Source organism: Lucilia cuprina, chromosome 5, assembly GCF_022045245.1.
Source record: "Lucilia cuprina isolate Lc7/37 chromosome 5, ASM2204524v1, whole genome shotgun sequence".
NCBI lineage: Eukaryota > Metazoa > Arthropoda > Insecta > Diptera > Calliphoridae > Lucilia > Lucilia cuprina.
In genome coordinates this window covers 558,023-584,314 of record NC_060953.1, presented here as the reverse complement: position 1 = coordinate 584,314, position 26,292 = coordinate 558,023, and the positions used below count along the sequence as shown (strand labels likewise).

At 27.3% G+C, this 26,292-nt stretch overlaps 1 long non-coding RNA gene across 4 annotated transcripts in view; it reads right to left on the bottom strand.

Annotated features, from left to right (window-relative positions):
• Positions 1 to 26,292, bottom strand: part of LOC124420315 — a 73,828-nt gene that overhangs the window by 13,074 nt on the left and 34,462 nt on the right. For all 4 annotated transcript variants that reach the window (XR_006941113.1, XR_006941111.1, XR_006941112.1 and 1 more), the window contains exon 3: positions 13,156 to 13,224. This is a non-coding gene — a long non-coding RNA (uncharacterized LOC124420315). The remainder of the gene's footprint in view (positions 1 to 13,155; positions 13,225 to 26,292) is intronic.

Below are 26,292 nucleotides of genomic sequence, written 5' to 3'. Positions count from 1 at the left end.
GTGTATCTTAAGAAATATTCACAAAAATCTACAATTTTTATTATTTATTTAAAGATTTTTTGCGAAAAATGTATGTATTTGTTTTTCAAAATTTCAATATAATTTCATAAAAATCCAAGTTTTCACCAAAATTATATTATGATGACAACTTTATTAATTTTTTGCCTAAAATGGTAATTTTTAATAAAAAATATGTATTCTTTTCAAAATGAAACAATACAACTCTTATTATTTGAAAAATATTTTCAAAACCCACTATATTGTTGCATACAACTGTTTCCCAAAGCTATTTACGTTCGTACGTGTAGTTCGCTAGTAATGCGTTGGTTTGTCGATTCCATTGATGTCGTTTCATTTAGTTTCGTAACGTTTCGTTTCTCGTCCATTTAAGGATATCATTGTTGTGTAGCTGCACGTAAGCCTCAACCATTGTAATTGTCTTTAGTTGAACACACATTGTTTTTATTCCATACTCACTCCTCTAATAAATGCGGCGTTCAAATGAAATGTTTCAATTGTTGTTGGGCGTTGTTGTTGTGGCGTATTGAACAAAGTTAGAAGTAGTTGTAACGAGATAGAAACAATAACTTTAACTAGTTAGTACGAGTAACTACTTGTGTACTAACTGTGTAAAGTCGTATATGTTTCATAGTTTCGTTTGGTGGATTAACAACTTGGTATTGTCCTCTAGCCATGCTACGTGCTTTCATAACACTCTGTTTGTCTGATGAAGATGATGACGTTCAAAATGACGATGATGATTCTATACACATTCATTCTACTACAAACTTGCTATCCTCCGAGCTAAGAAAGGTGTTTCATTATGCAGACAAAGAGTGAGATGGAAAGAGAGACTAAATAACATGGAGAATGTATGCCTACTTTTTATCATTACCTTTTTTTTACTCATTTTTGTCTCTTTGTAAAGTCATACTAAAGCCAAGTAGCAATTTCAACATCATTGTTTGTATGTATGGTCATTGATACATAGTTTTACTATTACATTGATTTAGCTAAAAGTTTCTTCCTACCGTTCGACTAAAAGAAACAGAAAATATAAACAATACCCACAACAAGAGTCCATAAGTCACTGGGGAGTTAAGGAACGGAGAGAAACAAAAGACATACAATTTTCCGGAAGCTTAAATGTCTCTATTTAGCCAATATTGACATTAGTCTTTGTATTGCAGTTGTTAAATGCTTAACAAAGGTTTTCATTTTTATTCTCATATTATCATCAATGGCTTAAAATGGAACATACTACTTGATGAAACAATGCACAAATATGTGAAACAGTTAGATTCATGTTTTATTACATGTTGCTAATAGAAATTTATCGTACAGATTTATTAAGCGTAAGAAATTTACAACCTCTCCATAATATACAAAATTTAAAAATTTATGCGAAAAAATTGAATTAAAATTTACATACTGAAATAATTATGGGGGTTTCTTTGCAACTCTGTTATACATATTGAGCAAAAAAAAAAAAAAAAATAAATAATATAAAAAACTAGCTTTTGATTTACTACTTAGATCGGAATTGAAGTATTAAAACAATCAAATTATAGTAAACAAAAAATTAAACTTTAATATTACTTTTTTTAATTTTTATTGTCTGAAATGATTTTGACTACATATTTATAAATGATGACTCATAGGAAGGCCCCTTCCTTCATAGCATACCATATTTCTATAAATTTCATTACATTTTTATCTAAGCTAGTAGCCATTTTTATACATGTCCTTTTTGAATCTGATAACAAACATCATAAAAAATAATAGTAACGTACAAAAGTACGAAATTGTATGATTCCATTTGACATTTATCTACACCGTAACACTATCAAATATTAAAACAACATAAATTTCATGGATAAAATATATATGTATGTACATAGAAAACCAAAACACCCCATCAATCCTCTTGAAATAAATACAACTTCATAGAATATTAAGCAAAATAAAAAAACAATAGTAAGAAATATAAACAATAGCAAATAACTAAACAACTCCATGGGAGATGTCTAAAAACTTTTATTACTTTAGTTCAACAATGGCCGCAAAAATATAAAGCAACAGCAATTTACTAAAATATAAATAAATGAAAATGTTTTGTTGCCTACATTCCCCCCTTTCCTTTTCCGACTGAAAGCAAATGAAATAAACAATCGAAACAACAACAAGAAGTAGGAAAAAACAAACTAGTTAAAATAAATTACTAAACTGGACAACCAACTTGGAAAGTGCTTAGAATAATACACACTGACATACACGAATTTTTTCAACCAGTGGCATATACCGGAGGCAAGTGACAAAACAACGGCAAATTACTTAAAGGGGTACAAACACTCTCACAATAACTAGAACAAATATACGACACCCCATCGAGTCTTTTTTAATACACAAACAGTATATATATGTTTGTCTGCGAGGGAACCGGAAATATATTAGTTGCCTACACAAATACACACACAACATTCATCTATGAATGAACATATAGCATATATAAGAACAATTTGTGTGACGCCATTTTATTGGCAAAAATATATGTATATATGTATATGTATATAACAATAAAATAAAAACCAACTCATATAAAATCGAGAGGTTGGAATTTGACAAACATAAAACGAGAAAGAAGAAGAAAAGTTATGGTAGCATAGTACGTGATTTCATTAAAAAATAGGAAAAAGTTGCAATCGAATGCAAAAATTTTGATTCAAAATTACACATACACAATACATTCATACCAAACATGAAAACAATTTGTTGTATACATTTGACATTGTGTACGTGTAACCACACAAACAGGACTATTAAAAGTATTACAAAAAATAAAATAAATAAAGCAAAAGGAAATCAAACATACACTTATACACTCAAAACAAAAAACTAAACTTTTTCAAATATACATTAATGTAGTTTATGAGTAAATATGTATGTACCTTTGTAAAGATGTGTGTGTATATAAGTAACAATGTATCTATCTTAACAAAACTATTACATTTACACAAATGTACACATGTTTGTTTGGACAAGTAAGTACGATTATTTTATTTTGTCAACAAAAGAATTTACAGTTTATATTGTTTCGTTATTGTTACCAATCAAATTTCGTTTTCCAAGCAATCAAAGTTTAATTATAAGATTTATTATAACTCATTGAATTGTGACAAATATCAAAAACTTTATTTGTCCTGTTGCTTTTTTAATTCACAAATAAAAAAAAAGTAAAACAAACTAACAAAAAAATTAAAGTAAACTAAAACTAATCACTTGTGTATTAAAAAGTAAAGCAAATAAATGGATGGAGTTATTTTTAGTGTCAAAAGAAAAAACTTATAAATTAATTGTATCAAGTTATCATAATTGATTGTAATCATTTTAATGGATTTTTTCTTAGCTAAAGTATGAAATAAAAATGATTTTATACAACCAAGTGTCAACATAAAATAGTATAGTTTTAAGATCTAAAAAATTCTTTGAACAAATTAGAACTTTTGAGATTTTTTTATGTTTTTTTCAAAGGCTAATAGATGTTGTTAACGTGAAAATTTACTTATTTCCAAAACTCTTACTAAAAATTTGCACAAATTGCAGTATTAATAAAACTTAAAATATTTAAGGCTGTTAATTTATAATATTTAAAATTTCTTTTACCCAGTTGCGATTTGTCTTCTATAGTCATTATCTTTTAAATACTTTCCTTACTACTACTGTCTGCTTATGCCAAATATGCTAGCGACAAATTCTTCGTCAGTCTTGACCGATTATGGTTTACTTGCAGTTTTTTTTATTACTTTTTATATTTTATTTATCAATTTGCTTTTGTTATAGTAATTTAAAATGTCGACTTGGGTAAAAGAGATACACACATAGTACATCTCTTAGTTATATACATTTATATAACTAAAATAATTACTTAACTTTACAGTTATTTTTCTATCTGACTCGGTTTTGCAGTACAATCTTATGGCTATAACTCGTGTTTCCTTCATTTTAGTGCTAATTATACTCTGCTGACGTTCAATCTGAAAATCATTCTGTATTTGAAATTCTTAAGACCCCATATATCTTCGAGCACTAAATCATCAAAAGTTCTTAAAAATGGTTCAACAAAAATAATCTAAAATACATTTTGGTGAAGGGTATATAACATTCGGTATAACTGTATTAAGCACAGTTATTTCTGTTTTATATTTATTTAATTTAACTTTGCAGTGTTTAGTAGCCGGTAGCATAGATAAAAAGCATACAATTAATAATATAAATTAAGAATTTTTAACAGCGAATTGTAAAATTTTATGCTCTAGTACCTACTCACGTATGTATATAAATAAATTTACAATAATGTGTAAGTAATTGAATTTTTAAAAAACAGGTGTCTGTAAATATGTATAAACATTAAGATATCAAAGTTAATTGTAAACACGTTCAAAATGTTAATAAATTTGAAATTCATTAACATTTTTCTTGAAGCTTTTTAACCCTTTTTGAAGGCCATAAAACCAAAACAACCAAAAAAATTGTGCTTTTCAAAAACGCCATAGCTTCAACATCTCGGGGAACAAACAGAATTTTTTTAATTGAAATAGTCATAAATTAAAAGCGCAGGTTTAATATAACCTTTAACAAAAACGAAACAAACAGAAAGTAAAACTAAATGTGGCAAGGAAAAAAAACACTCAGCACAGGAAATAAAAAAGTACGCACAAATACTAGCAACCCAGAGAACGCACAATGTACACTTGGGGAAAATGCTCGTAAATAAAATGTCGAGTAAGAATAAACACAAAAACAAAAAATAATAATTACGAAAGGGTTAAAAATGTTAACGATAAATTTTATATAAAACTGAGTTTTAAATGGCTCTTTGATCTTGTGACGATTTAATTTCATTTCAAGTCTTGTTATACGCATCGATGACACTTGTAAAACTTGCACCTTGTATCAGCTAGTATGAAGTTGTGAGTGCGTATTTGTGTGTGTGTTTGCATGTTTTGTCTGAATTTCACTATTGTTTGTGAGAAATGTTTATTTTCTATGATTGTAAATTAGTAACAAACAACTGAAGGGGTTAAAAGGTGGTAAAATGTCTGTAGATCGAAAATTTGAGCCATGGAAATTTATTTAATTTACCTCGTATACTGTCAGGTGTTAATATATGCATTATTGTTATAGATACATATTAAATTATTTCCAAATGTGAGAAAGACAGCGACCAGTAATATTAACAACGATAAGAACAAACATAAAATGGGCATTAACAAAAGCAAATCCCGATAAGATACGAACAACTACAACAACTTGCTTAAAAATATTCACTCAAAAATACGAATAAATTTAAAGAAATCTAGTGTTATGGTAATTTCATCCATAAAACTATTGTTTGCAGTCGTCTTGTCTGAAAATGAATTGGTTGCATAAACTTTCTTTAACGTTTATTCAAGAAAAAAAGGTAGTTTGAAAGTTTATTGTTGAAATATTTGACTATATTTAAATTAAATAAAAAACATTTCTCAAATGTTTTTAGTATTTGATGTTATCGTAGCATGACAGATAAATACGATTATGAATTCATAAGAGAAAATTATATCAATTAAATTAAAATCAAATCTGTTATAAATTTAAAGGCTTTGTACGGAAAGATATATAGATTAATGCTTACATTTGAATTATACGGTGTAAAAATTGCAAAGAGCTAATATATGTAACTCTAAGTGCAGTTTGTGTGTCAAGTAATATAGTTCACAACACTATATTTAAAATGTTAAATGTACTCCAAAGCATGGAATTTTCTTAAACCGATTTAATTTTTTTAACCGAAATTTACCTTATGAAGAACGATAACAATTAAAACCCCGTTTTTGGAGATAATAATAAATATGGTAGAGGGATCAACACAACTAGATCTATAAACTGCACTAGGTATTATATTGAGTATTTTTTTTCTGTTACACTGTGTTATCAACCAATTTCATATCGGTCTCTAATGTACTTAAAGTTCAAATAATTTTTAATACTAAAATTTAACCACGAATAGTAAAGATTGTATTATCGTAAATCTGCAAATAATTTGAATAAATATTACTACAAATTGCAAAAAATTATTCAATCCGCAACTCAAATACAAATTTGAGTTTGTATATAATTATGTAGGTGTATTTAATTTAATGGTTTTTCTCGTTTTCAATTGTAATAAAGTAGCAATTGTAGAAACTGTAGTTTGTAATGATTGTTGTAGTCGTGGCAATATTAGTAGTAGTTGTTGTGGTAGTAGTATTCAATGCGTTGATTTTATTTCTAAATTTAATAATCAACCAAAGAAATCAATTGCATCATTACCACAATTCCTAACTGCACATGATGTTTGTATGTTTAACAATGTATGCCTGCATGCACTCATATTAACATATGGGCAATTTCATGTCAAATAACTCAACTAAAAAAATCAATTTGCTAAAATGTTAGAACTATTGGTGAGTAGGTCAGACACAATTTGTGAGCACTATCGCTCAAGTACTGCCTGAGTTAGGGAGGCCAAAAGTTCCATATGAGTTTAGATAGCTATTTCTTCACTGTTTCACAATAGTACTTACCTTAGTGCAAATTTCATCTAAATTGATTCTTTGAAATTGCCCATATGTATATCCCTTTACACATACTAATACATTTATATTCACAGGATGTATGCTTATAATTCTTTACAATTTTATTCATGCATACATTTGTGGCTAAAAACTACATACATATATATGTATTTACCTACTTATGTACCATTAGGGCTATTTGTGATTTACCAAACTTTCAAAAGTGGTTATAAACAGTTCATATTTAAATTAGTTGAAATAAAAATCGTTTCGGAAAAAACTCTTTGTAACGACATAAATTTGGTCTATAATTGACTTTAGTGTCAATACTGAAAAATATTTATAACATATTAACTATAAAATGACATTATTTAAAAAATTGTAACAGTAAAAAAAATCAACCATATTATGTATTGGTTTGCCTACATTTGGGCCTCCCTAATAATCTCTGGGTGCACATTTATTTGTGCGTGAATTCTAGTTGAAGCCACAAATTTTAATAGCGAATAAAATATATATGTACATATAATAAATTAAAAAAATGAATGAGTAATAAATGTATAATAGAGATGTCAGTATTTGTCTAATTTAGTTAGATAACTTCAGTTGGAATAATGTTACGAATACAACAGAATTTCAGTAAAATACTCTCCAAATTGTAGTTTTATCATTTGTTACAACTACGTGAAAGATAGATGTAAGAGCAAATTAAAAGCATCTAAAATTAAATCTCTTAGTATATATATATTTTACCATTTATGTTCAATTATTTGCTTTTATTTGTAAGTTTTCTGGGAAAATTTATATTTTTACAAATTAAAACTTATTATAAATTACCACAATTTTTTAACCATATAGCCACGTGTACAAAAAAATGGTCTATAGAGTTTTTGTATTTATATATTAGTGTCCAATTTCTCACCAAAACATTCGTATAAACTTTATATGTTGCATTGAAAATTAAAAAAAAATTACATGAATGCACAATGTATTAGGGTCATAACTTATATATATATATATTTTTTTAAATTAAAAAGTTTCCAAATTTTTTAAAGTTTTGGATATTTCCGTTAAAACAAATTGAAATGTTGAAAAATCTAAAATTTTGATTATAAACAGATGTCACTGTTTGACATACGACCTTTACATGGTAAATAATGCAAGAATAGAGGCTGAATAGAGATTGTTTACTTAACTTCCAATTTAAGTAAACAATCAGGTAGTTTATACTATTAACAATTCATGTAAATTTGTTTGTGAATGGTTTTAGAAAAAAGATTCGCCACGAAAAGTTTTTGCACTTAATTCACCTGAGAAACATGTTTTTTTATCAGAATACTATTGGCCTTATTTTTATATATAACCCTAAAAAGTATGTACTTGTATGGAAAATATAAACAAATTCATTAATTTTTATGTACCATGTACATATGAAGAACCTTATATTTTCAGAAAAGGTATTTGATGTGTGTAACAGTAATTAGTACAAAATACAATTAGAATCAGTAATTATCAACACACTATACAATTCAAAAGATAAGCATATAGTGCGTTTTTTGTAGTAAAAATTAAAACGAGATATTTTTAATACTTCTTATGGATTTTGATACCGTCCTGGAGGCCCTCTTAAAAAATGTTGGAAGGTAAAGCTTTAAAGCTTCTTAATCTTTTATAAATGGCTACTAAATTCAGTTAATTTGATCTAATATTGGTTGGTGTAGGATACTGAAATGTGTATGCTTGCCTTACTTTACATTATTTCCTGTTAAATTTTCATCTAATTCTAGTGTTAAATTTTACCTTGATATTGTGTTAACTAACATACATTTTATTTTAAAACCAGAATAATGTGTTTGTACATTTTTATCTGTATTTGAATATTGTTAACACATGTGTAGGTGTATTTACGGCTGCATGGGTATTGGATGGTTTTTGCATTAGCATGGACCTATTTATATAGGAAGAAAATTGTTCACAACTTCGAGGAACCCGAAAAGAAATAGAATTTATGTACTTCGTAGGAAGTGTTTTGAAAAATAAATTATTACACGTATTATTTTTAATTAGATAAACCTTAAACTCGGAGTGGTATTAATTGGCCTAAAAATTTCACGTAAAATATTTCGTTCACTTGATAAAATTTTGTAATCAAATAACAGCAAAAATCAACAAATTCACGATAGCAATTTTCTCTTTGAGGGGAACGAAAATTTCACTGCAGTTAGCGATAGGTGTTAATATATCTTAAATAGAAGTACGTACAAGCAGGCTTCATTGGCTAATTTTTCGTTTAGATTCATTAGTTTGGAGCTCTCTTAATGTACATACATATTATAATCACTTTAATGTAAACACGCATTTTGGTTAGCGAAAATTTATGTAAAATTTTGTGAATGTTTGTTGCATATTGTGCTGTTACAAAAAATACTAGTATGCTTGAGTATGTTTTTTGAAAAAAATGCCCAGAAGTGGAAAATGTTCAACACTTTTGAAGTAAATCAAACAATAATGGATATAAAGGGTGTTGCACACAAATAAATAAATGAATAAGTAAATAGAGTTTTAAATTATTAACGAGCTGAGACCAACACAAATAATACGTTACACTTTAAAAACTAATTTTACTTTTAATTTCTACACAGAAATTGTGATAAATACAACAAATTAAAGTTGAGTACAATAAAATTTTAGGGAATAACAAACTGTAAAGATATATGTTAAACTGGCCACTTACAGATACATATTTGGAAATATATTTTGTTTGTTTCTTTAACAAGTTTCGAACGGCACTAAATTTTATTTTATCTTTTGATTATCAAATATTGTTTCTTCATCCTATATACATACATCTAAATAAGTGTATGAATGAATGTATACACAAGTTCATAATTTTCAAGTACTTGCTATTTTACTATCTTTGTAGTCTTCTCTAGTGTATATGTATATGAATAACATAAATGTGTGTAGTTGTATAGAAATTTATGATTATTGCCCTGTCAAACATCTCTTATACACATACGTAGTCAATTTAATTCTCCAAAAAATAAAAAGTCGTCGCTATTTTTGGCCCCCACGAAAAAAAAGACAACACTCAAATAAAAATGGAAATTTTCAAATAAAGATGGCCACAGTATTGGTAATAGTTATAAAGACAATGGTCGTTTTTTTAAGAAAAATAACACTAGAAATGGTAGAAAATTTTAAATAAAAAGGACTTTTCTAAATTCCTAATGAAACAAATATTTTATGAAAACTTTTTTATGGAAGTTATTTCTATTGCCATGAGTGTAATATGTATAAATGTTTTTATTTAATGTTTAGTTATAAAAATTGGATTTTTGCTCGCAACTTAATCACATTTATTCTTACGGCTTTAATTTTATTGCTTTAACCAACTGTATGGAGTGGTAGTAGACGACGACGTTGTCGAAAAAGAAAAAATGCAGACGACGTTGCAATAATTTGAAGCTCCTTTACGTATAAATTTATGACTATACTGTTAAATCTGTAATCGAACGGACTCTTGGAGTTTTAAGAAGTTTGTAAATGTTTTGTGAATGTTTGAATGCATGCATGTGCAGAGGTATATGTATATGAATAATATGGCTCATATGTCAGGAAGTCTTGGCGGATTTACAATAAGATTAATAGTAGATTAACTGCCGTAGGGCAAATAGTACTTTTTATACGACTATTATTATTATTTTATACATTACATGTGTGTAAGTGGTAAAGTAAAATGACACTGGAAGATTATGTATGTTAAAAAATCGAAACGAAATTGATTTAAATAAATATAGGTATGGCAAACTATTGAAATTGAGAAACGTCTCAAAAGGATCACAAAGAAAAAACTCATACTAAACGTTTTAAAATTTATGTAATAAGAAAATAATTAAAAAATAATTTTCTTATCCTTTCCTTTGAAATCTGCAAGGGAATAAATCAAAACTTCCAGCTGTTTAAATTCTCTAAACTTATTTTAATTATTTAGTGTACAGTAATATTTGTTACTTTAAATTAATTTATTTTAAAATTAAGTTCATTGTCTAGTAATATTATGTTTTTTGCAGTCCCATGATAGAAATGTTATGTTTAGTTTTGTTTTTACTGTATCAGCTGGGAATGTTGACAATTTACAATTGCTGTGTGTTAATTTGATTTTATCTAATTTAAAATACCTGCTGGTTTAATACAAACAAACACAAACATACTTATAAAATCTATGATTGTATTTGCACAAATGTCTCTTGTATACATTATTTTTAAAAATCGTATTGATGTTGGCAACACACACACACATCACATGCAGATTTAAAGTTTTTTCATATGGATTTGTTTTGCAAAAGTATGGGAATTATTTGTGTTGATTTCCATATAAAATTGGTATTATTTGCAAGTACCATTTATATAAAAGCGTCCTTTTTTAATTGAGCCGCTTTTGTTGTATCAAAGGATCTAATTACAATTTTAATTTATTTTCAAATATACAGACTTTTTAAAAACACACACAAATAGTAAATTATACCACTAACAGCATAGTGCAGCAGTGTAAAGTTAACTGTGCAGGAGGTCCAACTTCCAATGAATATTTTAAATTTGATGCATAAATTGATGTTGTAATGAATATTTAAATTATAGAAATTAGATTTGGCTTTAAATGGAAAAAAATAGAAAGGATAATTGAAAAAAAATCGTGTTGATTTTTAACGAAATTAAATATTTACATTGAATTATGCTAAATAAATAAGCTTAACAACAACTGTATAGGTGATGAACCTTTAGAAAAAATAAATCAACTTTTCGAAATAATTTTTAAATTTATATAAAAAAAACTATAAATAAATTACTAATTGAAAATTTAAATAAATTTTGAGTAGGGTAGGTCATAGAATGGATAGTAATTGTAATATTAATTACAGTACGATTTGATTAAATACACAGGTCCAATATTCGAAACAAAAATTTAAATTATTTCAAAAGTTGATTTCAATGGCTGAGAGATGCAAAGCAGCATAAGGTTTGCAAATACTTTTAACACGAACAAAACATACGTTTTCAAATTAGCTGCACATGATTCGGACAAGCGGCTATATATTACACAACTACCCTTAAAGTGGTTCAAGGCAAGACTGATTGGCCCCAGTTTTCTATATTTTTGTATTTATTATTTTTTTATTAATTATTTAAACATTTTCCACTCTTAAAAATTAATTTCTTTCTAAAATACCGCGTCACATTATTGTCTCATAAAGTTTAATAAAAATTAATGGACACAATGAAAATAAGAATGTTAGAGCCAAAAACAAAACCTAATTAAATTAATGTTTTTTGATCACATGTAATATAATTTTTTTATATTCTCTCTGCAGTAGAGAATGGTCATTTACCTGTACACGAGTTTAAACAAAAAACCTCAATGTACAAGTGTGAGTTTAAACCTGATCAAATTTAATAAAAATGCAGGTTGTTACTTTCATTAAGACCGTTTTGAATTCTAACTTGTGTGAGTGTTTTTTTTTTTGTTAAAATTCCCCAAAAAAGTCCCGCATAATTAAAAACTAAAACTGCATTTTTGTATTCTTTGTATTTTTTCACTATTAACTTAAACAAAAGAAACTATTCAAAGTATTTTTGTGTATTGTGTTTGAAACTCATTAACGCTTAGATAAATTCATTTGACCATTGTTTGGCGGCGTCTTCTACTTCTGCACGGTGTCTTGATGAGGTTGTTGTTTTAATTAATTAATTTTTTACGCTCTAAGAATTTAATTTGAAACGCCTATAACTGCCCCCCTTACTCAGTGATATTACAAATTTTGTTTCTTTAAAATTGAAAAATAAAAACAGCTTTATCATTTTCCAAACTCACCTCAAATGTTTATAATTATTTGAAAATGGCCAGTAAGTAAATTTTTGTCAAATTTTTCTCAAACTAAAAGTATGTTCAAGAATCATATTTTTTATATTTATAATTCATAAATTCTTTATCTAAGAATAATATCTTAAATGAAATAATTCATTATTTTGAAATTTTTTTTTATTTAAAGTTACTTTCCTATGACTGACTGCATTTATTAGTTTATTTATGTGACAATAAACAATTGTAACCATGAGTATAAAAATCGAGTGGTCAATTACTTAAATGTAGTGTGAACCATCCCTGATGTTGGCACTTGATTGTCTGACGAAGTAAATTAGTGTTTGATTATCTCTATATAGAAATATGACGCCGTGTGCGTGTGTCTTTTTATATTAGTTGTAAGAAATTATCATTTGCAGTTCATTTTCAATTAGGACTGTTATCAGTTTGGTATCGTAATATATCATTTGTCAACATTTTTATAATTGTTTATTTGTTCTTCTGCATTTTGTCTAAACAAGAGAAGAATTTTTTATCACATTGTATACAATATCCCAGTTATTAAATAAAATTTAGTTCAACAGTAGTTTTTGACACAAATAAATCATTGAAATGTCTAAATAAAATTAATTTATGTTTAAATTTAAAGGTTGGATAACTATGTTTTAAAAACAAAAAAACTAAATTTTAAAAACTCACCTGCAGTAGTTTACATTTTGTTAAATCCGCCACTTGTTGTATGACAATATTTCCCAGTATTTGAAATATCTGGAAAAAATTAAATAAAACAAATTCTTGCAATATATATTTAATATATTCAACTTTTAAGATACAAAAGCTAATAAGAGCATTATAAAATAATATTTAACAAAAGAATAATCTATTAACCGAATAATTATACGCTTTTGCATGTAAAATTCTAATAAATTATAATGAATTTCAAAACTAATCATATGGTATACATATTTCTTTTCTTCAAAATTCCATTAATGCTGCCGAGTGGGGGAGGCGGTGTGAATGAAATATTTTTCCTGTCAAATGAATTTTAGCTGTTGTGTTTAACTTTGATGTCTTTAATATTTGACAGCCTCACACAATACAGATAGATAGATATGTTTGCATATTCATTTATTAACCGAAAAAATAACTAAATCCAACCAAGCATATATCCCTTCGCATATAAATAAATATATGTGTACCTATAAAAAATACAGTAACAGAAAAAAGTGTAGATACAAAAAGTTAGTTTGAAAAGAGAATGTAATTCGAAAAATATACACTTCTATTAGGCCGGTTCGGCGCTCCCCAACCAGTACCTCAAGTAGAAATCGAACCCACTACCTCTGGTCTACCAGACTAGAAGCTAATCGCTTTCTTTATAAACAAGAAAGAAAAAATATGTAAATGATGTTGTAATAAATATAGACCAGTATCTGGTTGTAATAGAACTCTTGAGCTCCCAACTGATAAACTAGCACACTACCAAGTTACCTATTGAAACACTAGCAAAACATGTTTTCGATTAATAAAAATATTAAAATTTGTATCACAAAATTTACCTTCGACTGTAAGTATAATAACATTATGCCACCCATTCTTTTGACTGTTTATTCATTCTAAAATAATCTGCTTATAAATGTTGCTTTGGTTGGCCGCACAGTTTAGTTAAAAACTAACAAAAACAAAATTAAACATAAGCTTAAGTCGAATCATTTCGCACTTCTTTTTTCATTTTTCTCCTCTATTTTGCGCTATAATCAGAATTACAGCATTAGGCACATTAAGGCAAGCATTCGTATGTGTGGATACAAGATTGTTGCCAATGGAGTTTGTTGCCTTACTGTCTGTCTGTCTTACTAGTGGGTGACGTTGATGTTGTTAGGAAAGACATGCTCTGTTTTATTATTTTCGCTTTTATTGTGTAACCATGTAGATGTGTATGAATGTGTATACTTTTTTCAATAATTCACCAAAGTTGTCAGTTTGATTAACGCAACAACTCGTAATTTTTGATGCATGGACGACAAAAACATACTAAAAATAATAATAAACAGAGGGAAAACCAAATACGGCAAAAATATGAACAACAAAATGCCGCCAAATTTCAATAAAGCAAATATGCAATAATCACTATCAAAAGTAAATTCAAGCGAACAATATAAACTGTCAAAGTATTTTAGTCCTTTAGTAAATATTGTTGTTAATGATTTTGGGCAATACTTCCCTCCGTACTCTAACTGCTCTAAAACGACTACCAGGTCTACAATAACGACGACGATAACAAATCATTTCTCATCAGACAAACGTAGGAGATTTTATACACTTAAATGTACAATTTAAATGGTTGATTATTAAAGCTTTCCAACTACATCTAACCAAACAAACATACACTAGATCACCCACTAACAAACTTCCTCACTCACTCACCGTCCATCCATACAATCACTGTTACACACGCAGTTTATATTATTTTATGATTGTTATTGTGCGACATTATGTGTGACACATGGAAGTTTATAATGGTCGGTAAAATCACAACACCAAACACCAAACCAAAACATAATATTGTAATCCATTAGCTCAAAGGCCTTCCAAACACTCACACTATCACCCACTTGCACTATAACTATGGACTCTACCAAATATATGTGAATCTATCTACGAATCTAGTAGTATAACTAGGTGTTTATTTTGATTTATACTCGAAAGTATGCATGTATTTGTTAACAAACAATCCATACATTGATTGTGTAGAAAAGCGGCATTAGAATTACCATTACAGAACAGCATTAGAATTATGCCTGTTTTAGTGTTGTGGCAGGAAGGCAGTCAAAGACTAAAAAAAACAGCAAAACAAAAGCTTCAACCGTACTTTATTTGCTGACTTAGTGTGAAGGTCAATCATGTTTATGTTAACGAAATGGTTGGTCACGCATGCATACGTTAAATAGAACGTGCTCTATGCAAGAGGATTTTCCTTTTTGTTCTGTCTACCATACAACCACGCTCTATATTAATTCATAAATATGAATAGAATATTTCTATTTCAAATTATTGTCATCGTCATTTCCATCATCAACGCATCAGCAGCATCGTGGTCAAAACCATGATCTGTTTTTATCATTTTTATTATTCATGTATTTGCAAGTGTTGATGAGGTTGACATTGTAGGCGAGAATACAAAACGAAATCGAAAAGGAGCTTTAACAAAAAACATAATACTAAAAGTATGATTATGGTTTTAGGCCAAGATATTATTAAAAATAGGATTTTATTTACAATGCAAAACTGGCGCTAATCATTTGGGAATGAGGAATAAATGATGGAACTTCATTAGGAATTATGAAAGATTACTTTTTGGAATATTATTTTTTTAATAACTTTTGTAAGATGTTTTCCAGACATATTACAATATTGTGGATTGATTGATAACTGACTAGAAGCCAATAGCAATTATTTCAAACTGAATTTGCGGTGGAAAATTGTTATAATGGGCATAATTAAAATTAATTAAAAAACTAAGTATGTATGTATCTATTTTCTCGCTTTGTTATTTATTAAAACTTTTAACTTGAACAGTTTAAAATTTACATTTCTTTAATCCAACTGAAATTACAAGACACAAAGGCGTCTAGAAATGCTCTTTACTATTATGGTCTGTCTACCCTGAATACGGTGACATTGTGAACACACTTTTGTTATCTTAATATTCAATTGAAGAAACTCACACCGATAAAATGGAGTTTCTTAGAAAACTTATTAATTTTTAATGCAAATTAAGCAATAGTGTTGAAGTAATCTAATCGAGAACAAGAATTCTTACTTGTGACCACTACAACAACAACACACAAATACATAAGCAAACAACAATGGCGATGAAAGAAAAACCGAAATAAAACTGAATAAAATAAAATCAATTTATTCATATGAATGGAATAAATGCATGTGTATTGTATATGTATGTATTATTTGATAAGGATATTTTGTAATTTAGAAGCAATGTGAATGGCAGTATACGCACAAACCTTTAACTGTAGGTGGTCTATTAAAAAAAAAGAACTATAGCTATAGATAAGACAAATATTTTTAGAATGCATCAATGTATCTGAGAATGTAAGGAAAATTATGTAAACGTGTATGTAACCGATAACAACCCGCTTTATTTTTAATTGTATTCATATAAAAGTATCTGAATAAAATTTAATTAAAAACACGAAAAGATATAAAAAGATTTTTGTATTAAAGGTAGAATAGAATTTTATGTTTTAAATTAAATTGACATCACGATTATCAATGAAATGAAAATAATGGATTTGGATTTATGGTTTAAAATTGGTTTAAACAAATCTAAAGGACAACATTATTTAATTCCCTTTGTTATGTAGTGTACAAATAATAAAATAAAAGAAATAAAACCAAAACAAAATTTTAAATAAACAAATACTTTCTAGACAATAAGGAGTCATGGGTATTTTACGATTGTGTTTTTTCTTTTCTTTCCCTACAACTTGAGACCGTAACCCTTTTTTATTTACACAGGAAATTAAAATTACAACATGCTCTTAGTGTTCATTAAAAATATTAAAATCATAGCATATACATACAAAAAACTATAACAACTTTTTTTATAAGTTTGACCACACCGATAAAAACAATCCACTAGTTATGTTCAGCTACTTTAATTTGATTTAAACTTTTAAAAATTGCACAAAATTGTGACAAAATATTGATAATAATTTGTCTAAGTGTAATTTTATTTGTCATGAATTTTTCTTAACTAATAATAAAAAGTGATATTAAAAAATATTCCTTAGTAAAACCGCCACTGGAAGTGCAGTAAAATCATAATTAAAATAAATTGCTGATATGCTTAATCTTTATTCCGATAAATGTTTGTATACACTCATAATAAAAATAATTATTTTAAAAATTAATTAATAAAATGCTGAAAAAAAGATTAGCAAACTGAAATTTCCTTTTAGACGCCGTTTTATTTAAAGTCTTACATTCAAAAAATACTTATTCCATCTTTAAGCCGTTGCACTCCACACTACTATCGTAACTATTCTCCTGAAACAGTACCAGCTGTGCATGTATTTCACGGTTGGTCGTTGGCTAAAAACAACTATGGGCTTAAACGAAAATGTTAACATAAATTCAATAATTTTTGACATTTTATAGTATTTTTATATTCCGTGTGACATCATTAAATGTTTTTATTGTTTTTCATTTGTTGTTTCTTTGTTGGCTCTTGGTCAAAACAAAACGATCCACTACAAAATACAGCACAATACAAACGAGTACAATACACACTTTACTTCTTCACCTCCTTCTATACCTGTACACAAAAGTCACAATAGCTTTCCAGGCACAACGCATCACTGCCTGAGAATTTAAAGTCAAATTGTTATATATTTTTTTGTAAAACTAAAACGAAAAAATAAGTATAAAAACAAGAGCAGTTTTTAATGTCTAGTAGAAAAGAAAACCCGTAAAAAACTACCTACTCAAAGGTTTGTCAACAACAGCACAATAGCTTGGGCCCCGTTTTGAGATGCCTGCCAGTTAGCCAACAAACACACACTTGTTTTTATGGCCGTGAAATTAAACAACAGTAACATCAACAACAGCAAGCACAGAGGAAAATATTTAATAGCGGAAAAACTTTTCTTGGCATTTTCAAAAAGGGTTAAAAGGTCAAATGATTAACATAAAACCTATAAAAATAAATTAAAATTCTTATAGAAACCCATTAAAACATCTGTAGAATGTAATTAAAAATATTTTTTTTTTGTTTTTCTTTAATTTAGTTTTAATACGTTACTTTTACTAATTTCAAAGTTACAGCAATCTGGCAATAATTTTTGAAAAAAAAAAAACAATTTTTTAAATAGGATGTTTTTCATTTTGGCATTTGAGAATGTGACTCATAAAAATTTATTCATTATTAACATTATATTTATGCATTTTTTGGTAAATCGAGGTAACAATAGTTGTTAAATTTTAATAAATAACAATCAATTTAGCGATCTATACAGTTTCAGTTAATTTTGCGAGATAAATTTTTCGATTTCTCAAAACAAAAATTGTTATAGCTAATTTGCATTATATTATATTATCATTGCTCTAAAGATTTTTATTTGATTTTATTTCATTATTCCAAGTGGCTCATGTTTCCTTTTCCAGAAAGTGCATTCTATTTTTTGATCCCGATTATTTCTAAAGCTTTACACTGGGAAATAATTCGGTTAAGGTTCTCTTAAAGCCCAACACCATTTTGACTTCCCAATTATGTTTTTACCATTTAGGAGCACAATATGTTTTATTTGCTAAAAGGCAAGATAAAATCTTGATTTATAAATCGTTTTAAGCTGATAATAATTTTAGCCTCCCTTCGTTACTAGTATGTTTATTATGCTAATGCCCTTTTTAACTCTTATTGCAAATAACAAACATATTTTACCAATTTTTTCATACCATACATACACAGCCATTTATAAAGCCAAAAAAAGAGAAATACTTTTACAATGTGTTTTTAATATTACAGAGTATACATATTAATACTGAAAATCCATTTAAAACCCAATAAACCATAATGTTTGAAGTACTTACTCAGCAGCTTTTATACATTTTTGGGCGGTTATTTTTATTATTTTTTATTTTGGCAATTTATTTATGAAGTAATTTTATTACTCAATGAATTATTGTGGGTATTTATTACGACTTACTTACGATTGAACCTCATAAAATAAAAATTACTTAATTTGTTTAAGTAAATAACTGAATTTAATGGACAAACTGTGAACAAGTTGTTAATAATATTTGGCTTGTTGACTGGCAAAAGGCCCTAAATGAAGAAAAATAGAAAAATAATAAGAACGAATATTAACATTGTTATTGTTATATTATCAACAATTTCAACAACTTCCGATATTTAATTGAATAAGAAAAAATGAAACAGTCATGTTAATAAATGAGATTAAAATTGGACAAAAAAATCTATTTCATCATAAAATAATAAAGGAAACAGAATTGTAGCTAATTTTTGTTCGAAAAAAAATAATAAATTTATTTAAGTGAATTTTAAATAAAAATAAAGAACTTCCTCTTTGGAGCAGCAAACAAACATTTAATGTTAATTATAATAAATATTGGTCCAAAAAGAAATTTCAATTTTTATTTCCTTTTAATGGCCAGCTGCTGTTAATTATGTTATTTGGTTGGTTGTTGATAGAAACAAAGTTTTCGTTTAATATTTAAAATCAACAAAAACACAGAAACATATTAACCAAATTAAATTTCAAATCTACAAATTAGACACATGGCTTACATTCTGTTACACGCTTATTTACTTTAACTCACTACCTTCCACAAGTACAGGCTGTGTGTCTTGGTAATATTTATACATACATAACTACTAGCTGGAGTATGTATGAAGGTCTGGTGGCATGCGTCTAAAAGACGCCATTCTTAATAATTGATTAATTGTTGCCGCATGTTTTCTAAATATTATTTGGACTTTAACGTCAACAACTTTTCTGTAATTTTTTTGTTAGTCAATCTTTTTTTAAACTTTCTTTGCCAGACAAGAAATAAAGTACCTATACTATAAAATAAAGTAAGTATTTATTTCATGTTGTCGATCCATTTTTCCTTTTATAGAACACATTTTATTTATTTTGTTTTATTGGTTATATTTTGGAATCTTCATTTTTTTTGTGGCAACAAATCTTTTGTAAGCCATTGTTGTAGTCTGTATTTTATTGGATGCCGATATATTTTTTTGCTTATTTTATTTGCAGTTAAGCCTTTGCATTGATTTTGATCTTTTTTAGTTTCCGCTACCCATTTTTTACATCATCAAGCGATTAAAAAATCAAACTGTAAATATATGTAAGTATTGGTGAAATCTTTACATTTGTCAAAATTACCAATTTTTCTTTCAGATTTTTTGGTCCCTTAAAAAAAGAAATTATAAATTTGGGGTCTTTGTATGTTTTCAAATATTGACAATAACACGAAATCTTTATTTTGTGAAAAGGAAAATAAGGACAGACTGTTAACTTTAGAGGAATTGAGTTTGATATGTATACGATTTTGTGCATGATCAACGATTTGTATATTATTTTATTAATTAAAATTTTGTAAGAATAGTACTTGGGAGTACTTGGGAGCTTCGTCTGATGTGTTTAACAAGCTTAAAGTCAAAAAAATGTTTTGAGAAATTTTATAAAAGTAAAAAATAAATCGAAAAAAATTATTTAAACAATAACTCAACTAAGTTAGCCTTACTTAAAACAGTACAGCGGGCCTTTAAATAGTTTCTGAGATATGTGATTTGACATTTAAAGTAATAACTAGATTGAAACTAAACAACTTTCTGCATTTAAAAGTGAAACCAAATGAAAAGAACAGTATTAAACTTATAAACTAATAAAATTTTAATTCAATTTAATTATTTGATTGAATATAAAGAAAAAGACTTGGAATGTACAAAATTTATTTTATTATTTCTAATTGGCTTAAATATACATACAGCGAAAGATCTTTATTTTCGTACGTGTGAGATTATTTTTGGCTAATTTCAAAATAAATTCCATTTTAATTCAATATTTATATTTATTAAGTACTTAAATGTGTTGTTAAATTAAAATTAAATATTTATTTTACTTTAATTTAGCTGTTAATTGTTTAAATAAATTTAAAAATAATTCCCTTGAAACTCATACAAAGAAAGCAAAAAAAAAAAACAGTTCAAAATAATCTCCATGAATTGAAAATTTATGAGCCTTGAATTCAGTTAAAAAATCTTCTATTTGCACACACATAGGTACATACTCGTACATAATAAATGAAAGCCAAAATAATCAATTTACTACTAACTTACACAAGCTTTACAGACTCATAGAAATACATACATAGAAACATGACTTTCATACACATAAATATTTTTTAACAATATTTCTTTTTTGAATCTCCCCCGAAAATCTCCCTATTATAGACTCTGCCGTTTATACGTTAAAAGGTTTGCTTGTAGGAACTTATAATAGTGGTACATGAACATGTATGTACAAAAACATTTCCTCAAGCCTTTTTCAGCAATAAAGAAAATTCAACGTATCAAAAAAAAAAAAAAAAAAAAATCATACAATATACATGTGCTGTATAAGAATATTTTCGCACTTGCAACACGTTTCAATAAAAAAAGAGCCAAAACGTCTGCTACTTTTTCAAATCTTTTAACCGCGTTCTCCCTCTCTAAGGTGAAATATTATAAAAGTTCATGTAGTAAAAACAATCTTTATATTTATATATATATGGCTGTAGTACTCTATATGTAGTGTAGAAAGAACAGCACCAACAACTGAAAAGCACACGAAAAACAAATCTTTGAAAATGTAATAAAATAAAAAAGAAATCGAAATAAATGGCAAGAATAAAGTTAACTCTCTTAAACCAAATCTATGACCATTCAAGCCAACCAATAAGCTATGAAGCGTCTAAGTATGTGCAGTAGCAAAGTATTGTATCATTCCAACAAATACCCAGCAGTAGTCAGCGTACTTGTTTTCCTTTTCTTTTTTCATAGCCAATATCCATCCATAGTCATAGTTATAGTCCATATGAAACGTACTGTTGCTACTCGTGCTTGGAGAGTTGTAGCAAGCAGTTGATGGTTTATAGTAATAGAACCCGCAAAAATAAATGGCAATTGAAACCAAGTTCTAAAGATACGTGAGGCGCATCCCAAAAAAAAAAAAAACAAAAACCGACAAAAGTAACACAAATGTATACAATTTAATAAATAGATTTTTTTCGTTTACATTTTTTGCTTTCAATTTTTGTTTCAACTATTTTGCAACAAAAATTATAGGAAAAATAAAAAGTAAAAAAAACAGAATTGAAATTGTATGTACATACCAACCATAACATGACTTGTAATGGTTTTTTATGGCTTTTATATTTTGTTGTTTTGTGTATGATTATTTTAGTTCAATAGTAGCAAAAGTTAACATTTAATTGATGAATTGTATAAAAATGTTTATTTTAAAAAGCTTATAAACGTTGACCATAGCTCTTGGTGCTGATGTTGTTGATGATGATGATGTTGTAATCGTTATAGTGTAAAATAATACTGTTAATATATCAGCTCAATATCATTCAGCTTATGTACTAGTACACATACAAAATTCATAGAATTCATCCATCCATACATAAATACATTCACACAACCATGGACGGACAGACTGTTCGAATACAAGCATTGCCTGCTAATTGGTATGCAAACAATGGCTTAGAGAACATGTCCGAATGAAAAATGATATGCATAGTGTCATTACACTTGTCGAAAATTCTAAAGTGATTATTGTTAAATAAGAATGATGGGCAAGTCATCCATATAGACATTTCGAAACAATAAAATGTAAATTTTTTCCATAGTAATTTCCGAAGAAATCGAAAAACACTAACTAAAACAAATCAATTTCAATGATTGCAATTTTATGATAAAAAGGATTTTGTATATTGGAAAAAAATTATAAATAAACTAAAAGCATATAGTTTTGGGTTTTGGAATGTTTAATCAATATATATCAGGGTTCATGACAGTGCATGTAAATTTATTTCTTAACGGAAATTGTTAGTTTTCAATGATAACATCCGGCTACTTAAAATCTTACTTCTTATTAATAAAAAATAACTATTAAGCATTTTCTAACTTTTAACAATTTTCAATATATTAGGTATACGTAATATTTCCTTATATAAGGCTTCAAAGAAGGAATGTTTCTCATAACTCCATTATATCTAATATCTGAATGTACATACATATGTGGGGTCTTAAGAAACTTGACTTTAACAAACATATGGAATGTCTAGATTTCCAAATTCCAAGTTAAAAGAATAAAAATGAACAGAATATTCGAAACAAATCCACTTTTTCATAAAACATTATGGTATATAGATATATCTTTTAACTCCTTCCTTGGCGCTATTAAAAAAATTAATACACATTTTATTTCAAAATTTACCAACTAGGATTTTATAGGACAAACAAAAATCGTGGATTATATTAATACTCAATGGTGTGTAATAAAATCTAACGAACCCTCCACTCAAAATGTTGCTGTTGCTATTACAATCAGAAAGTGCCAACACGTTCCTATTTGCTAAAGGGGAGGGTGGCAGTAGGAAGGTTAAAATTGTAATGTTATTTAAACGGGATTTAGATTTTTATTAGCGTGTAATAAAGTGAACAAAAAAGTGTGGCCATAAAAAATTACTACAATCTTTTCCATTTTTTTTTATACACTCAACTGCCACAAAACACTTTTTTATTTATTAAACTCCGGTTGTGTACTTGTAAGGCCAGGAAAAATAACTTTAACAAGTGAAAATTTGATAAAAATAAAAAAAAAAAAAACATCAAGTAAAACAGGATCAGTTAAAACGTCACTTCACCAACAATATTACATTTGTTTCAAGTGAATTTAAAGTGAGAGTGTGAGTACCTACTAGGTGTGTATGTATGAATATCAAGTTATTTAATAGTAAAGTAAAGCAGTAGTAAGTAGTTAAAATTACAATTTTGTAAATGACCATTTATTAGGGCCATTAACTTTTGCCATTAAATTTTCTTAAATAAAACTACTTAAAGATTCTATGATTTCTAAGAAATCGTAACGTTAGCCAATGTTCTCATAATTTTCTTAGTTTTAATGCCAACATTCACACACCCCGTTTTGAGCACTTAGAAAGAATAAGACATCCCAAACATACTATAGTCAAATACTGCATATATTTGAGGTTTACCTAACTTATTTTATTGAATTTTATTACAGTTTACTTTAGTTTTTATTTTTTTCTTTCTTTTGTTTTTTTTATTCTTCTAACAAAAAAAACGTTTGCTATTAAAATAATGTAAATATTTTAAAATTCTATTTAATAGATTTTTCACTTGTTGATTTTCCCTGGCAGTGGCCATTGTCATACCGTTCGTTTACATTGTATAACATGCCATGTTGAACAACAAATTTTCCGTCATCATTTACTTTTTATTCATACACTCGTATATATTTAACCATGTTCTTGGAATACCAATTAATTCGAAAATGTTAGAGAAATCCCATCATCATATAATTTCATCATATTTACTGATATTAATGCTTACACGGTGACTAAAAGACAGTGGCGATTAACTGATTTCAATTGGTCATTATTCTTCTACATTCGTTTTTAAGTTTGAGTAATAAAAGTTTTAGTCTTTCTTTAATTTTATTAATATTTTATGAGGTTCTATTATTGTTAAATGCAACGCTTTAGTGATTAATGATAATGAAATAGACAACCAATTATAAATAATTGAAAAATCAAAATGTGTAATGATACTGTGAAATATTTTTTTATTCTTATATATAGAGAGTCCTAGGTCCCAATAGCTGGCTTGATATTGGTTCATCATCGACTTTTAAGACCAGAAATATAGCTTTTCTTTAAAATATTTTCTTGTTTAATTTAAAAAAATCTATTCGCAGTTGAATGACACCAACATAGGGTATTACACATTCGTTGTTAACTCTCTATTAACATTATTTATATAAATGTAAATAAAAAATGGTTAACAGTTTTAATTTCTTGACAAATTTTATTCAATAAGGCAATTAGAATTTTCATTTGCATAGAAATTATATTGTTCATAAATTACCGAAATGCAACGATGATAATAATTGAACCAAATCGTTAATTGTGTTTGTTGGTATCAATTACAATTTGAATATTTTAACCATTGAATTTTTGTTCAATAAACAATGGTAATCAATACCTTAATAGGCATTTTATGATAATTATGGGATTTACTGAAGAACCATTAAAGTCAATAAACTTTAAGAGTATATGTCAATATAGAAAAGGAAATAAATTATTTAGTAATTTTATTGTAGCCAGTAAATAAATTTGTAGACTTGTTGAACTGTGGTTCAAAGTGAATGCAAGCAGGAAGTATAGGAATTATATTAAAATAAACAACTAATAACGTACGTCTAATGGCTAAATTATGTCCGTAATGAGTAATTTTTTGTATTAGCAGCGTTTAAGTTTGTAATAAATATATTAAATTCTCATTAATATTTTATTAAAATATTTAAATTTAACTTTGAATGCTAACAATAACAAAAAAAACTGTCATACGACAATTGTCATGTGACCCAACTTTTGAAACCTCTGGTTTGAATTTGTACGGCAGAAAGCAAGGATGTAGGGAGTGATTAATCCTTCTTTCAATTTTGTTTTTCGTTTTTAGAACTCTACTGGCTACCATGTAGTGATAGGTCCTTATTTTGATTATAACCCTAATGTACATAAATGATCTAAAAAAATTTATATTTATTTTGATTACCACTTTCCAAAACAACAAAAATATATGTACATATCCTTTTATAATAGCATTGAATAGTTACTGAAATCAATTCAAAAGCTTAAGTTTTAAGTTTTTATTAGTTGCTGATCAAACGAGCTAAAATACCAACATCACATTTGAAATTAGAACATATAAAAACATGCATATGTATCTATGCAATTGAAATAAACTAAAAAAAATCGTAAAATGCACCACTAAGTTTTCAAGAGGTTTTTTCCCTTTTGGCTTTAGTAGCAAATTTTGGCCATTGCCACATTTAGCAAACTCAAGCTTTTACGATTATTTGCTAAAGCCTTTTAAATGGAAATTGAAATGCATTTTTGAAATGTTAAAAAAAAAGTTTTGGTTGTTTTTAATTTTAGCGCCACTAATTCCGAAATGCCTTATACAATATTTTGCTTTATAATTTTATAGTTCGTAAA